This window comes from Fukomys damarensis, unplaced genomic scaffold, assembly GCF_012274545.1.
Source record: "Fukomys damarensis isolate Sample0158 unplaced genomic scaffold, DMR_v1.0_HiC HiC_scaffold_5, whole genome shotgun sequence".
Classification (NCBI taxonomy): Eukaryota; Metazoa; Chordata; class Mammalia; order Rodentia; family Bathyergidae; genus Fukomys; species Fukomys damarensis.
Window position 1 is genome coordinate 3048978 of NW_022900917.1, and position 16201 is coordinate 3065178.

Sequence of the window (16201 nt, forward strand, 5' to 3'; positions counted from 1 at the left end):
ATGTACTTAGCTAAAAAAAATTTTTTTATTTTGCTCTCACACTTTTATAATGACTTGGTTGGTATAGGATTCTGTATATGTTACTTTATCATCTTGTAACTCTTAATTGCCCTATTAGTTCTTGTACTTTTGCTCTTTCAGATAATTAGCTTGGTATATTGGAATTTACTGTTTTCACCAGTTTATATATATTTCTAATCATTATTACTTTGGTATTTGGTGGACCGTTATATACAAGATATAATGTAAAACTTCAGTAAATGTTTAAATAAAATCATTACAGTAAGAGATACATTGCCATTAATCCCCCTCATAATACTGCCCTCCACCTCAAACACACTAATCCTTTCACTTTTGCCAGTTTCTGAAGCAAATCTGGAAGTCTTTAGTTGTGCTGTCATGGCTGCCTCGATATTCTGAATCTGTTCAAAATGTTTACTTTTCACGGTCATTTTGACTTTGGGGAAGAACCAGAAATCACACCATGCCAGATCCGGTGAATAATGTGGATGAGGACACAGCTCGTGTTTTTACGAGCTGCCTTTCCATTGGATGGCACTCAGCAGCGGCATTCACTGTATTTTTTTTTCTTATTACATCTCATAAAGATACAAATGACTTCAGAACAGCTTCCGAAAGTGGCAGAATGATGGGATGCGTGTGTTTGAAGTGAGGAGTAGTATCATGAGGAAGATTAATGCCAATGTTTATTACAATTTTGATCATGTCCATGCATGGTGAACTTTTTCTAAAATGTATATTATTTGTATATTTGTGTGAATATATGCACACACCCATACTTATATGAAAGTGTACATATGCATATGTTTACATGCTATCCTTTTAAGTTCTCTCCTTTTAGAGCTTCTGAGTACTAGATACTCTAGCTTTCTTGTTTTGTTTCTTAGACTTTTATGTTTTTGTCATTTAATTCTACAATTAAAGCCTAATCATAACATGTCACTAATGACTATTTGCAAAGACTTCTATTTTATGACAGTTTTGTTCTATCTTAGCTGTGGAATGATTTGTCTTTCTCACCTCTGTTGTGCTCTCACCCCATTCCTTGAGAATATGTTGGGAACAAGGACCTTTCCTCAGAAAATAGTTCCAATAGGCACATTCACAGAATCTTTTGTGAACAAAGTCATGTGCTTCCAAAACTTCTAGATGCTCATTCATGAAACTTAGATCGTTGATATTCAAAGTGCCTTTCTAGTACACAGCTGCTTGATACCACCTGGGATCATGCTGGAAATGCAGAATCTCAAGCTCCACCCTGGATACTGAGTCAGAATCTCCATTTTAACAGGATCATCTGGTGGTGTTTCATATTTATGTTTGAGAATCAGTGCTTCTATACCACAGATTAAGAGCACCTTTTTAAAAAATCAGTGTAATATTTGATTAACACCAGTTTTAGAAGGTGAAATAGTTGTAATACAGTGTAATATTTGATTAACACACTTTGACATATGAAATAGCAGGCAGTGAGGAGAGACTGATGTATAAACTCGTCTGGTGATGTAACAAACACAGCCGTTCCTGTGAGCCAGCAGTGTTTTAGTCACGTGACTTTGTGCACCTCTTTCTGATTATGTATATATACTTTTATTCATTTGAAATACAGTACTATAGATAGAAATTTATTTTTTCACATCTCTGGAGGCTGGGAAGTCCAAGAAGAAGGTGTTGGCATATTCATTGTCTAGTGAACACTAACTTTCTGGTTTATATTCAGTGCTTTCCACCTGTGTCCCTTTGTGGTGTAAATGGGTAGGTGGACCTCTAGCGTCTGTTCCTGTTGCTTATAATTACCTCCTGAGGTCCAAGCTGCCTCACTTTTAATGCTGTCACCTTGGTGTTAGAATTTCAACATTTGAATTTAGGGGGACAAAGCATTCAAACTGTATACATACACAGACTCATTTCCTTGTTATAACAATCCTGTCCACCCACAAACAATACTATTATTATTTCCATTTTACAGATAAAGAAACTGAGGCACAGCTGCATATCTTAGCCTAGGTCACATCATTAGTAAATGAGTAGGCTGTGGTAGGATGACTCTCTAAAATCTGTGCTTCTAACCATTGTGCTGTACTGCTTCTTTATAGCTGAGTGCACTCCCCAAACTCATTGCAGCTTTGCAGGCAAGCTGATTAATTCCTCTTGCATTTATTCTCTTTAATTTGTTACTAGAGCTCATCTGCTTGTGGTGCTGCTAGAGATAGATGAGCCCAAGATGCCAGATTATTAATGTTTCTGAATTAATTGAGATTTCTAAATGAAAAGATGTTAAGTTATTGGATTTTACACTACCTACCCTCAAGGTTTGTTGTAAGGTTATTAAATAACTTATGCAAATACTTTGTGCATCAAATTTTAATTTTCTTTTTTTCTCAAATGGACAAAAAATACACGATCTATGGCAATAGTAATTGGCTGGCTTATAAAATTATAAACAAAGATTAACTTCAGAACAGTCAAAGAAATGCCAATAAATGCCACCTACCAATTTAGTGAAAATCAAATGTTCAGAATGGTCAATAAGGACAATAAAACTGTGGTTAGAACACAGTAAAATGACCATTTATACTTGATTAGTAGAAATGGCAGTCTTTTGTCTCATGAGGTGTTTTTTGAGGTATTTTTTTTGGTATTATTTGACTTATCTTGGACGTTTTCCCATATCGCTGTCCATAAACTACCTCCCTGATGTTGAACATGATTGCTTACTGTTATATCCACATGTGTAAGTAATGCTATAATTAACAAACTTTTGCTAATTTTTGTTTGAAATATTACTTTTCCTATGATTGAATCATAAAAGTAGATTATTACTATACTCTTATGGCTTGTGTTTAGATGTCCCCCAAAGCCCCATGTAGTCATAGGTGAGGCTTTTCGGAGGTGGTTGGATATAGGGTGCATGGTGCTGGCATTGATTTGTGGTGCTATGCTAGGATCAAGGACAGCAGGATTAAGGGTGTGAGTGCTGCCCACCATAAGTAGCTTGGATAAGATATAAAAGATAGAAAGAGCTGTGGTCAACCCTTGAGCCATCTGCCCACCATGAACTGTTTCTACACTTTGATACCTGTCTGCCATGCCACCCTGCCTTGGAGCCAGCCAATTTCAGACTGAAACCTCTATACGCTGAGTTAAATAAACCTTTCCCCCTTTAACTTTGAGTGTTGGATATTTTGTCTCAGCAACCAGAAAAAAGTAACTAACTACTCCATATACGGAAGGTTGGAATGTATCTCATTTTTATTGATTATGATGGATTAATTATTGTTTGAAATACTCTATATATTCATTTAATCTTTTTAAATTAAAACTGTGAGATGCCCATGACTTTAACTTTCTTTTTTTTTTTCTTAGGAAACTAAACCACGGAGGAATTAAAGTATTTTTTTACTCATTCAGAGCCAGGATTTATTTTCCAGTAAGATTTTATTAAATTAAAACTTTGGCCATAGAATTTAAGATTACATATTTTGTATGCCCTCCTAGGTGAAATGTTGCAACAATAGCATGATAATAGTGAGCACAAAGAGAACTGTAGCTATGGTCTCTAAATACCATTTCTCACTGAAAGGAACCAAGAGTGGTTGGATGACTGGACTGACTCCAGTCTGGAACAGCAGAAACAAAAGATGAGCCTGGTATACTCTGTTGTTTCAGAAAACATGGAAGATACCAGTAATTAGTTATTCATGCCAAAAGGACACAGGGACCAGTATAAAGGGGCATCGGCCACAAGTGTGAGTGCTTGAGTGTCAAAAACAGTCATGGAGACAGTTGAAACCCAGTGAATACATACAACTTTGAGGTTCATTCATAGTTGTGGACTTGTATAAGATGCACACCGTTGCAGCACTACCACATTACTGGTGCTGTGCTAAAGCCATACTCTGAAAATAAGTAATGATGAGGAAAGAGTCCACCATATCCTCCCCTTCCCCGTGTAAATTGTCTCAGGGTAAGCAGAGAACAGTGCTTGCTGAGGGAAGGTTTTTCATGTTTCATCGAACCACGGCCTCTTGGTGTGTGCTTTCTCTGTGGCTGCTGCTGTGACAGCTGAGAAGTTGCAGCAGAGACCTCATGGCCCACAGAGCCTGAAATATTTATGTTCTCGTCCCTTACAGAAAAGGTTTGCTGGCTCTTAAGATAGATGAACAAAGTTAAATGACCCCAAAAGGAAGTGACACCACGGAAGATGGGCAGCTTTTACAAGATAGCCAATCTGGCTTCTGTAACATCCATGGCATGGAATGTGAGAATCACCTGTACACTTGCCATCCAAAGGTGTGACATTGAGACCTTGGGTCCTGCTTCAGATGAGCAGACTATAAGCATATTTATGACACTCTCAAGAAGATCTGATTCTCTCACGACTATATTAAATGATGCCAAGAATGATCATGAGCATTCTGGATAGGTAAAGATGTATATTTGGGTAAATAGAGCTGAAATGATACCTAGCATTACTTTAGCATACTTCACAAACAGAAAAATCAGTTACTAAGGCAGAAGTCACACTCGGGACTCTGCTCAGGACTCAGTACTTTCCACTGTGACACTGTGCCATCCTACACAGTCTGTAATAGAGTCTAGTTCTGCCTCCAACACAAATTGCTTTTCATCGTACCTACCAGCACTGACCTCCATCAGTGTAAGCCACTGGTTTCCTCATGTCACTGTGTCCAGATGTCATTAACAGGGCCATCTATCAAGGATGAGTCTACAGTGTCTGCTTTTAGAAGAAGTTTGATTCTGGTGCTTAGTAGTTGTTAGAGTTAGCCCTGTCTGGTTATTTGCTGCATCTCAACTTCTTGGGCCTTAATATGGGAATATCGCTTACTGCTGAAACTGTTTTAAAATAAAAGGATATAGCCGGGCGTGGTGGCGCATGCCTGTAATCCTAGCACTTGGGAGGCTGAGGCAGGAGGATCGCCATGAGTTCGAGACCAGCCTGGGCTACATAGTTCCAGGTCAGACTCAACTGCATAGTGAGACCCTGTCTCAAAAATAAATAAATAAATAAACAAACAAACAAAACAAAATAAAATAAAAGGATATAAATAAGGTGTTGTGAATGGTGAAATATTAGCCAAAATGCGATCTATTTATATTTTGGAAGGTATAGCGAGGGAATTAAATGAACGATCTTTGTAATACGACATATATATGGGTACTAATTCTGTTTTAAATTTGCCATTTTGAACAAGTTACTATTGTGTATTTCTAAAGTTCTTTTACTTCATGTGTAAACTAAGAGATGATACCTATCCAAATATTTTGTCCTAATAAGTAAAATATGTGAAAGTATGTAGCAATAAATGCATACTGGAAAATATTTTCCTCTTACTTAGGAAAGCCACCTGTATTAGCTGTATTTACAAGATGATTTTTTAAAGTTGCATGAAAAAGAGTAAGCTTCAACTTCACGTTGATACTTTGAATAATGCCAAGTTGGCTTAACATGCTATTTTATGATTTTCTGAAAGAGTAGGTAAGTGAAGACATGAGTTTCAGTAGAAGTAAATGTGAAGGTAGCTATCTGCTTAGATGAACAAAAGAATCAAACATGTTAATGGGCTGTAAGCTATTAAGAACCCGGGAGTCACAGATGATCAAGAATGGAGAACCCCACCACTCCCCAACAAACTCCCAAAGCTAGTACAGAGCAGAGCTACTTACAGTTTGAAGTCTGAAGCTGCCTGGGGGCTTTTATACATTTATATGGTGTTTTACATGTTGAGGGACAGACAAGGGGGGCTCTCCAGTGAACAGCCTGGCCTGAACTCCCTCTCTCTGGTTTTCTTCATTCACTAATAAAGGAGTGCCTGTCTTCCACTTTATACCTCTCTGTTCTCTTCCTTCTCTTCTTTTACCTTTTTAATAAACTATAAAGTGAATCAGTTTTTAATTGTGCAGGAAATGCTTCATCCTTCTTTTCAAAATCTGGTAATCGGATAATTTTGAATCATTACACTTATTGAGATCTTACTCAGAAACTGGAAGATCATTGCTGGGGAAGAGTCAGAGAGAAAGGGCAAAAGGAGTAAAAAAAAGGGAGAAATCGTTTTGCCCTGAGGCACTCAAAATTTGGTGCAAGGGCATAGCAGTTAAATTAATAACCCCAAAAGGTGTCACGGGCTCTGTAAGTCTGCTCACAGCACTGAAGGGATGTAGGTGGGCACAGGAGGACCCTGACCCGTCTCAGGATGTGTAGACATGCGTCTGCTGGATGGCTGGAAGCCCTGGGAAGGCAGACTTCACCAGGCAGAGAAAACGTTATCCTCAAAACCAGCAGAATTTTACACACATACTTGAGCGGTGCTGAAACCAGGGTATATACATACAAGGTGAAACAGGAAAAGGCAGCAGCCACCGAAGGTTAATGAGGGAGAGAAGACCAGGTCAGGGTGGCCTTAGGCTATTATAGGCAAAGGAGTTGGACCAGCCTGTCCCTCAGTCTGTTTTCCATTTGCCAGAACAGAATGCTTGACACAAATTAAAGAAAGGTTTATTTTGACTCAGTGTTTCAGAGGTTTCAGTTCAATCAACTAGACCCAAGGCAAAAACACCAAGTGAAAGGGCACAGCTGAGGAAAATTCATCTTCAACTGGGAAGAAGAATGGCTTTGAAAGAGCCAGCAGGGACAGACCAGGGAGCGGACACCTAACAGTCCTCATGTCTCACCTCCTCCAACAAGGCCCTGCCTCTCAGCGCTGGTAATTCATTCAGCTGGGAACCCATGGGCACCCTCAATCCAGCCACCTCTCCCAGAGTCTGTTCATCTAGTCACATTGAGAGTCAGCGTTAACTGGCACAAGAAGTTGATTTTTAAGACTGATATCAGATGTGCCTTCTAAAAAGCTGCAATAACAGTGCAGGGAATAAAATTGGAAGGCAATGCAAAAGATCAGAGAACAAGATCAAAAGTAGTAAAACAAGTTTGCAAACTGATGTATTGTTTGATTCAGCAAATATTGATTATCTGATCTGATCCAGGCAATATTTCATGTTTCTGTACATGTGGCATTTACATTTAATGCAAAAAAGCAAAGCCAGGAAAGCCATATCATGAAATTAGCAAACGAGAAATGATGGCGTGGTAAGGAGGAGATCTGGGGACCTCCAGGTTTCTGCTCGGACAGCTGGGAGGTGTGACCAAAGTGAGGAATGGAAGAAGAGGAGCCTGCTGAGGACACCATTCGCCTTACCTAGGTACTATGGAGGGGAAATAGTATGTTAAGTTGAAAGAGGGCTTTCGCTGGGTAGAAATAATAGCATTTTCCTCATAAGTTATTGTGAAGATGAAATGCACTGGAGCACGGAAGTTGTGTAGACCAGCACCTGGCACGCTGCACATGCTCCTGTTAGTTGCTATGGCTGTTACTCCAGATGATGGGTTTTGAGCTAGAAAAAATATCTGCCTAAATTCTGGCAGTTTCACTACCAGCTAGCTGTGTGGCCTTCAACAAGTCTCTTAATTTATTTAAGTCAGTCTTTTGCATGTGAAATGAGAACAGTGTATCTCCAAGACTACTGTAAGGATTAGCAGAAGTAATGAAAAGTACCAACATGGTGACTGGTTCAATATAAGTGCTCTTGTCCAGTGAATGTTGGGAGCCAAGTAAAATTGGAAAGGTTTGGTTAGGAGCTGCTAATTTAACACTTGACTTTTAAACATACAAATTAAAATGAAAGGCTTTCTAAAAAGGAGAGAAGGCCGGGCGTGGTGGCGCACACCTGTAATCCCAGCACTCGGGAGGCTGAGGCAGGAGGATCGCTGTGTGCTCAAGACCAGTCTGAGCTACATAGTGAGTTCCAGGTCAGTTTCAACTACAGTGAGACCCTGTCTCAAAAACCAAAATAAATAAATAAATAAAATAAAAATAAAGAGAGAAAAGTATGTTTAAAGATTCCTGAGTAATTGGCATGGGAGGTGGTTTACTAAGAGTATTGGAGTAGAATATTGTTGGGAGGTTTGAGAAAAATGAAGACAGATAAGGTTTCCAAAGGAGTTGGGAATGCATCTGAATACAGTTTTAGTAAAAAATTAGGGAGCAGCATTGAGTAGCCAGATGAGACCATGAATTTGTGGTGACACTGTTCCTCATAGTTGTATGGTTTTGTCAGTCACTGGATTCAGAGTTGGTGTTTCTGAGGATAAAGTATTTTCTGGATAGATGGTTGGTAACCTTTGCTACTTATATTTCAGGGGTTTGCTAGAGGTAAAAGCTAGACTGAGAGGGTTCGGGAGTAGATGATAGATACAGGAACTTCATTAGTGAGTATAGGTTCTTCAAACTCTGGTTGGGGGGCTAAGATAGGAAAGAAGGACTACCAAGAAAGGACTTGTGTTTTAGGAGACAAAAAATATGTGAGTGTACATTTAAGAGAGAAGAGGTCCAAAGGTGAAATGAGAGAGACTAGTGAGTGGCCCTGACCCAGAGTGATCCTAAGCTGGGCATGTTCTTGGCTGCAGTATAGAGCCACTAGTGAACGTGAGGTCTGTCTTCCCTGTCAGTGGGGTGCACAGTTACCATTCATAACTCCATGTTCTGTGGTTATAGAGGTGGCTAGAAATAGAACAAACCCACTTACTCTTTCCTAAATAATAAGGTAGGAAAAGGACAACAGCAGGATATTTGATACAAAAAGGACAGCACTGGGTTAAGATCAATAATTCAAAATCTACAAATACTATGATTTTAACAATTAGTACCTTTAAAGTATTGTTAAAAGTATACTTAGCACTCAGTAAAGTCTTGTAGTCATAATATTCCTTTCCAGCTTATGTCACGAGCTCTTTTATGAGTTGTTCAGGCTAATTTTAGAATAAAGGAAAGTATTTCCATTTGCATGAATGTTCACTGATACTCAGCAGTGGGAATCATAAAAATCTCTGCATGTTCCTTTAGGGATAGGATGCATCCTCTGAATGTAGGAGCAGGTGTTTGTTTAGTATTTGTAGCTTGAGTTGTTCGATGCTGTGTCCTTATTTCTAAAAAATTTCAAATATAAAATCTTACTATCATAAAACTACAAGGAAGTGTTAACATATAAAAACATGTAGCCCCCAGATGTCCATTGAGAATATGGTTTAAAATTATAGTGCATCTTTCCATAATGAGTAATGTTATCATTGTTGCTCTTTTAAGTGGCAAGTACATTTGGGCCATTTCCTAAAAATCTGCAATTAAAAAGCTACAGAAATAACTTTAGAAGACTAGCAGTTGAATAAAGTAGGAAAATATAAACATGTCTCCCAGGAACATCTTAATCCTTTTGGCATGGAGCGTATCATAATTATTTGTGGGACACTATGGAGCCTTTCCTAGAAAAATGTACTAAATTCTCCATATATTTTCAGACGTCTTGGTCCAGTTCTACTTGGAAAAAATATATGTGTTCGTATAACAGAATACCAGACTGGGTGGTTTAAACAACAGGAATTTATTTTTTCTTGGTTCTGGATGCTGGAAGTCCAAGCCCCGGGTGCTGTCAGGGTTGGCTCTGGGAAGAACTTTCTTCCTAGCTTGAAGTGCCCTCCTTGTGGTGTCCTCTCTTGGCCCCCTTTCTGTGGTCTCTAGCCCTGGTGAAAGGGCAGCAGTCTTCCTAGATGAGGGCTTGGTCCATAGGACCTCCTTGAACAGAAGGCCAAGATTTAACAGTGGTTTCGAGAAATGAGAACGTGGGCACTCTGCACACTGACTTTAGATCTGCTGACGTGTATCAGGGCAAAATGAGCTCTCCACTACCAAGCCGAGCTTTCTAGGAGACCTTAGGAGGTCCTGAGAGATAGCACCCTTATTGGTGGTTAAGAAAGGAGAGATGGGGGCGAGGGAAGTAAAGAAGATATGTTGTATAAACGTGTGTCCACCCTCCGCCGTGACTCTCATCTCTACCTGCTGCGAGCGTACTAATAAAAACTGTTTTAGAACTATGTAATATTTGCCTGGCTTTGTTTTCTGCATATTTATCTTCACACATAAAAGGTGGTAGGCTAGAATGTCAGATTTGAGGTTTCTAGAACCTGTGTTTTGATTCCTCTTGTGTTTTTATCTTCTTACATAATTTCTGTATTTCTATAGGTGTAAAGTTCCTTATAATGCTGCCTTACTATAAAAATTAAATTAGAAGTGTAAAACTAATGAATTATCAGAAAGGTGTTATTTCTCATAGTTTACATGTTTAAGGCAGGTTAAGCAACTAAGGGGAGTAAAACAATATGTCTGATATAAATCTTGATCTTAGGACCCCTACATATTTTATTATATGTATATCATTTGCATAAATCAACTGCAGAGCATTTTCTGTTTCATATAAATAGTATAATATGCCTATGCCTAAAGAGGGTTATTTCCAGTTTTTATGTTGCTTGTAATAGAGAATTTAAAATGTTTGGGTCAAGTAGATTCCAGGGTAAATAGGATAATGGACACCCCCACATTACAAATCTAAGCCCCAATAGCCGTAAAACCGGAGCTAATCTCCTGTGTTATTCATCACCCTGTTCTCTTACTCCCCACTCCCCCTTAAAGAAAGCACCAGGCATTTATTTCATCTATTAATATTTTAGAGAACATTTCTAAGAGACAAGGATGCTTTCATTTTTTAATAAATGTGTCATGCTATTATCACAGGAATTGTTTTACCTGAGTTTCATTAAAAATTTAAATTTATAATCTCATGAATGTCATAAATGTTTATGAAATCGGAATGAAAATACAGTGCACCCTTTGTAATTATATAATCTTTCCCTTAAGGCTTTTTCAGTTTCTTAAGTTCTTTCTCAATCTTTTAAAAAAATTTTTTTAAAGCTTTACCATACATATGTTGAAGAAATTCTCCTCTAGAACTTTTCGGTCTGGTATTCACTGAGTGAGTCCATGGTGTGATTTTAAAATGTTCCTGTGCCTCTGCCTTCCCTATAAATTGATAATTGGATTCAGAGCTCAAAGTCTGTCTAATATCGGAGCCACTGACCACGTGAGCTATTTCAAATTTAGAGCTGAATTAATTAGTTTTAGACTGCACCTCTGTAGGAACATTTCCATCCTTGCAGGAGCTTCTTTTGGGCAGTGTGCCGTCCTAGAAAAAGATTTGATCAAATTGTTTCCGTGTGTGTGTGTTCTTTAAGAGGCATGGGATGCCTCATTTTTTCCTGATATTGGCAGCTGTTGATGGCCAGTGCCTAGCTGGATTCATGAAAGGATATAAAATGCTGGCCATGGAAGTTGGGAATCATCCCTTCTTATGAGGGTGAGCCCCACAGCTTGTGACTGAGTTAACACTTAATTGGGCCTTGACATTTCTAAACATTTGATAAGTGAAAATAGAGGAAAAAGACATTTTGTTGTTGTATAAACAGAAAATGAAAAAACTGTGTCGGGTGTACATCAGAGTAGAGGAAATTAAAATCGACAAGGACATAGCTCCTAAATGCCAGGATAAGGAGTGAGGCTCATTTGGAAGCTAAAGACTGCAGAAGAGTTTAGTGGTTGCCTGTCACCCAGTTACCCTTTCTTCTTCCTAACTATGCCCTCTTGGTGCCTGTGCTTCTCCACCTTAGTCCTGGGCTAAGGCCAGCCATCAGACTTCATTTTATTTTCCTTGTCAGGCACAGGAGGCAACCTAGGATGTGCTGGCCAGAGTGAATATCAAGACTGTTGCAAGTGACGGGACCTGAGTACTCTTTCTCTGCATGTAATGGCTGGAGCCCACAGGTTGAGAGGAAGCAGGATGTGGCCGGCAGAATCAACGGGAAGGGAAGCTAGATCTCAGAAATCATGCTCGAAGTCCAGACTGTCTACCTTTTCATTTACTTGTTTTTTAAACCGACTAAATTGAGGTTTAATTTGCACACAGTAAAATGTGCACATCTTGAGGTTATATTTTGATGAATTTTGACCAACGTGCACACCCATGTGACACACCCCAGTCAAGCTGTGGGCCATTTCCACCACTTCAGAAAGTTCTTTCATGACCCTTGCAGGTCAATCACCCTTACCTCCACCCCAGGTGACCACTATGATTTCTCCTGTTCTGAAACTATGTAATAGGGTTATCCAGTGTAAAATCATTTGTCTGGCCTCCTCCAGAGTTCTCTGTGTTTTGGGAATTCCTCTTTTTGGTAGATTTTCTCTCACCCAGGATGTGTTTATCTTGAAAAGAAACTCCTTTTCAAAGCCATGCCCTACTTTGTGCTCCCACCGGCAGGCTGCAGGAGAATCCTATTTCAGAGTTGTCAGGCAGCTGGGAGCACCACTTCCTGCAGGGACACCCAAGTGTTCCCCACAACACATCTCACACTTTCTGGTCAGAATGGCCAGATGTATCTTCCAGCTTGGGGTGTGTAACCCCCCTTCATCCAGTGGTAGTTCTCAGCCTGGCCTCGTAAAGTCTTCCCTTCTACATGATAGTTTAGCACCTAGCTTGAGATGTGGACCCTGACACAAATGCAGGTTTTTGCGGTTGTGTGCTTTGGTATTGTTTGGTTATGGAAGGCACCTCCCTCCCTGCTACTGTGAACCTTCCTGCTGCCTCAGCTACTATAACACCTGTCTCTGTCCCCAGCCTGGCAAGATCTCCACACTACCTAGGACCCTTCTATGCACTAGAATCCAGGGAATCTCCAGGCAGGAAGCCAGTGCAGGCATAGGGCCCACATCATTCACTACCTTTGTCTCAGGAACCACAGTTTTATGAGCTATGATCCGGGGTCTGATTTGTATTCACATGTCTTTCACAGGCTTTACAGTGACTAGCCTTGTGCAGGGAATTAAGAGTTTCCTCCTTAAAGAAATACAGCAATGATAAAGGAAGTCCAAAGGCTGGAGAGACAGCTGAAACTTTGCTAAAAGAAATCCATCATTATGGAAAAGAAGAGGTAGGATGGAAAAGTGGATAACAAGAAAGCTTTGCAAGACTTGTTAGGATTTTGGACTTTTTCCTTAAGTATAGTAAAATAAGAAAAATCTTTTTCTTTTTCTTTTCTTTTTTTTCTAGTTTATAGATGTTTATATTTATGCCTGATAACTGCTCTCACTGAAGTAGTGGAAAAGAAATTGTAGGGTGCTGAGCATGTTAATTACTTGGAGCTGTTACTTTTCGTGTTTTTCTATATTCTATTATTTTTTCTTTTATATAATATGAATAAAATTTTAACAACATGTGATCTTGTTTATAACAAATTCAGTCATTGTTAAACTATAGAAAACAAGTCTTTCTTATTACTGTTGCAGATTTGTCTCCAGTTGGTGTACCCTAAGCTCATCAGGGTTTTATAGATGCGTATATGTATATATATGTCTTGCTGAGATAGATACATACCTGTGGTCAAGTGTACATAGATAATTTTAAAGTGAAAATTAAACCATTCTCTATTGCTGTTCTGAACTATTTTAATGCAGTATCATATTTACCAGATTTAGTGTGTGTAGACTTGTTTATTACATGTTTTATTAAAACACTATCATTTATTCATTCACATGTTGATGTAGATTTAGATTTATTTTTTTCTATTGTAAAGAATTCTGTCTCCATTTTAGGGGTGAGAAAGAGGCACAGAGAAGCTAGGTAGCTTGCCCTAAATTGCACATTGCACACTAAGTAGTGGAATTGGTATTAGCATCCTGACACTCTCTTCCAGAAGCCACAAACATAAATACTGTATTACACTACTTTTTGTTTCCTCCTGCCTATCTTTACTGTGCTTGCTGAAATGGAAAAAGATTTCATGTATAAAAAACACCAAATAATAAAACTCATAGTTTTATATGCCACTTTAAGGATATTAGAGACTATTAGTCACAAATCCCACTGCTAGGACAAGATACCAACAACTGCAATTTAAAGGAGGGAATGGTTTATTTGGCTCCTCATTTCAGAGGTTTCAGTCCATGGTGGGCATGGGGAAGGTGGTGGGGAAAGCTGCTCCCTGCCTGGCTACTGGAAAGCAGAGCTCAGTAGGGAAGAAGGGAGGGAAGACAGGCTGGGCCCACCTCCTAACAGCTCACGCAGCTGGGAGATAGCTCTTGATGGTCCAGTCACTCTGCAGGAGCCACTCGTCAAGGTGACAGGTCAGTCCGCAGGACACCTTACCGTCACGTGACACCTTGTGTTCATGGCTGTGCAGAGCATAGAAGTGGAAGGTGTAAGCTTAGTGAAACCTTACCTGTGTCTCAAGCTATCATGTGCACCCATGTGCCTGAGGGTAGGAAAGAACCTTGTTAAATTCTGATTCCGCCATCAGGGCTGCGTCCCAGGAGTCCAGTTCTGTCTTTTTGCTAGTGATCAGCAAAAGTGGAAGCAATTTATAATGATCTTTGGCTAACTTTGGGAGGTATTTCACTGAATCTGCTGCTTTTGCTACCTATTTTTACTGACCGTGGTGTGGTAAAGAGGTGGCTGGCCACTTTCTAGTAGTTTCAGTTCTACATAGGTAGCGTTTGACAGTGCTGGGGAAAAGAAATTGTGCCTCATGTCATATTAGCACACAGTCCCTGAGTAACACTGATCGGGTTTATTTCTGCACTTGTGGCTTACGTGCACGTTTCACCTTTCTACTCTATCATTATTGAGAGAAACAACAGTTCTTTTCATTTGAAGGATATAGCTGTACTTAGCTTAAAATGTTTTGATACTATTATTGTATTCTTTCATTTGTTTTTGTTGTTGTTGTTGTTTTTGGTTTTTTTTTTTTTTTTTTTTTGGTTTTTTGAGACAGGGTCTCACTATGTAGTTGAGGCTGACCTGGAACTCACTATGTAGCCCAGGCTGGTCTCGAACTCACAGCGATCCTCCTGCCTCAGCCTCCTTAGTGCTGAGATTACAGGTGTGCGCCACCACGCCCAGCTTATTGTATTCTTTGAAATGAGCACCTGCCTGTTCAGAGCTCTTGTGAGGCACTTTTCCAAGTGCTGAGCGGGCATGATTTCATTGTCGTGCCAGTGTCCCGGTCCCCAGCTGTCCGCAGTGCCACTGCTCCAGGTGCGTGCCCTGAGTATGAGCAGCTCAGTGCAGGGGAGGCTCATGCAACAGTCCAGCAGCCAGAGGCGAGAGCTGCAAAGGGAAAGTTGTGTGGTGTTTGCTCTGCTTTCAATTACCAACGAGAAGCCCCGCATCCCCACACTTCCTCTGTTGCGGTTGTGATGCCAGATCTAGCTAAGGCGGAGAGTTCATTAGAGGTAACGGGCAATCTGCAAGGAAGAACAGTGGTAGAGGGAAGTAATGTATAATGCAAAATGTTTTTCAACACGAGTGCGTGAAGGAGCACTGCTCACAGTCATTCGAGGCAGTAAATGAATATCCTCAGTGGTTTGAAAGGGATTCTGTTAGAACCATACTTTTATTTTATTAGGCTGGCATTCAGCAAGTTATTTGAATGTTTCTAAGTGCTCAGCTCTGGAATGAGGTATGGAAAATCAAGGGCTTCCGAACTGGGCTAGAACTCTCATTGCTCTTAAACTGTTACAGTTGCTGGTGAGAAAAGGTTGAAGGATTTAGAAAACAGTAATGGGAGACATTAGTTAAAAAAAAAAAAGTACCAGCATGTGTGGCCCTCGAGGTACTTACACTATAGCCCTGGCTGATTGTCCTTGCTATAAGAAAAATGCAATTTTTTTGTTTTGTTTTGTTTTGGGGTTGCCATAAACTAGAACTGTAGGTTTAACCCAACCTTAGAGGGAAATACATTGTCACAAACATCAGCTTCAAACAAATACAATCAAAAGAACACAGTTCCCAGGTCCAGTCCCTCATTCTCTGTCTCATCCTGGTCCTGCTTCATGGAACCCCATGTTCACTAAGCAGCGGCTCCAACCTCAAGCCCTTTTCCACAGCAGCAGTGCAGAGTGCAGAGGCGGGGTGGGGGGGTGCCCTGGACTGGACAGAAGAATTTAAAACATGAACAAAGTGACCTGTTAACGAGGACGGGTCATCACGAGTAAAGAAGACACAAATATAACACGCTGTCACCAAGGCAGCCACAAAAGAACCAAAGGTAAATACGAGAGAGAGGAATTTATAAAGAGAAAGGTAAAGTCAGAGCACTAGAAAGAGTGGGTTTTAAAACTGGACGTAACTACCTGCCTTGCAAACACAAGGACCCGAGTTCCATCCCGACCTGAGTTAGATCCCTGGTACCAAAAAAAAAAAAAAAAAAAAAAAAAAAGAA

General features: G+C 39.9%; 1 protein-coding gene across 1 annotated transcript in view; it reads left to right on the top strand.

Moving 5' to 3' along the window:
* The window catches only part of Lrp12 (LDL receptor related protein 12), a 68303-nt gene that overhangs the window by 13254 nt on the left and 38848 nt on the right, over positions 1–16201 (top strand). The gene's annotated exons all lie outside the window — the stretch shown is intronic.